Source organism: Trypanosoma theileri (assembly GCF_002087225.1).
Source record: "Trypanosoma theileri isolate Edinburgh chromosome Unknown TM35_Tth_81_V1, whole genome shotgun sequence".
Classification (NCBI taxonomy): Eukaryota; Euglenozoa; class Kinetoplastea; order Trypanosomatida; family Trypanosomatidae; genus Trypanosoma; species Trypanosoma theileri.
In genome coordinates, this window is record NW_021639923.1 from 17,924 (window position 1) to 18,948 (window position 1,025).

Below are 1,025 nucleotides of genomic sequence, written 5' to 3' on the forward strand. Positions count from 1 at the left end.
ATTGTGGTTACACTGGCCTGTATTCTTGTGTGCTGATTGAGTGATGGTGGTGGTGTGACTCAGGTCATCCTTTGTTTTCTTTTCTTCTCTTTGCATACATCCCTACAATCTAACTAATCTTCCACTTGTTGGGATTTCTCTTCTTTTTTTTGCTTCTTAATGTTAATGTGTTTTTGCTCTCTATGTTTATCCTATAATTATTATTGCTACTCCATTTTGTGTGTGTGTGTGTTCTTGGAGACTCTCTCGCTGTGGATGTGCCTGGGCTTGCACTGTGATAATGATGAACTGCTTATTGCAGTGAAAAAAAAAAATTGAAATAATAATAACAGATGAATTTATATTTATAATTGCATATACACACATATAGACTTACACCCATAGTTGGTGTATTTCTGTGTTTACTGTGTATGTTGTTTTTAATTGTTAATTTCTTTTTCCTTGCTTTTGTGTGCGAGGGTCATTCTGTGCGTTTGCCCTGCACGGTTTTTGGTAATCTGTTTTATAAGAGCAAAGGAACAAATAGTAGTTAATACAATTTGTATTCTTATGTGGTTTAACACACCAGCATACCCAGTGGTCTGTGAGTTATTTTTGTTCAGTTGGTCCTGTTCTTAATTTGTGTTTTTGTTCACCTTTACTTTGCTTGGGCGCTGTGTGCTTTCTCCTGCATTGTTGTGTTTTGGAGTGTTTTGTGGGGAGAAAAAATAATAAGGAATACATAAGTATATTTGTAATTGTGCTTCGTTCGACCAGAAGAAACACTGTTTTGTATTTCTGTGCTGTCTACTTTTTATGGTTGTACTCTTTAATTTCTTTTTTTTTCTTTTGAGGGGCTCATTGGTGATTGTCTGTTTGTTATTGGGTATTGTATGCGTTTTTACTTTAATTTGGGTATTATATGAGTTATGGTTGCAGCTTTCTGCAGTGTGTGTGACTCTGCTGTAATTATTGAGTGTTGTTTGATTTGGTGTGTGTTTTCATTTTCATGTTTTCATCGATTCACTTTGTTTCGGTTTTGTTTT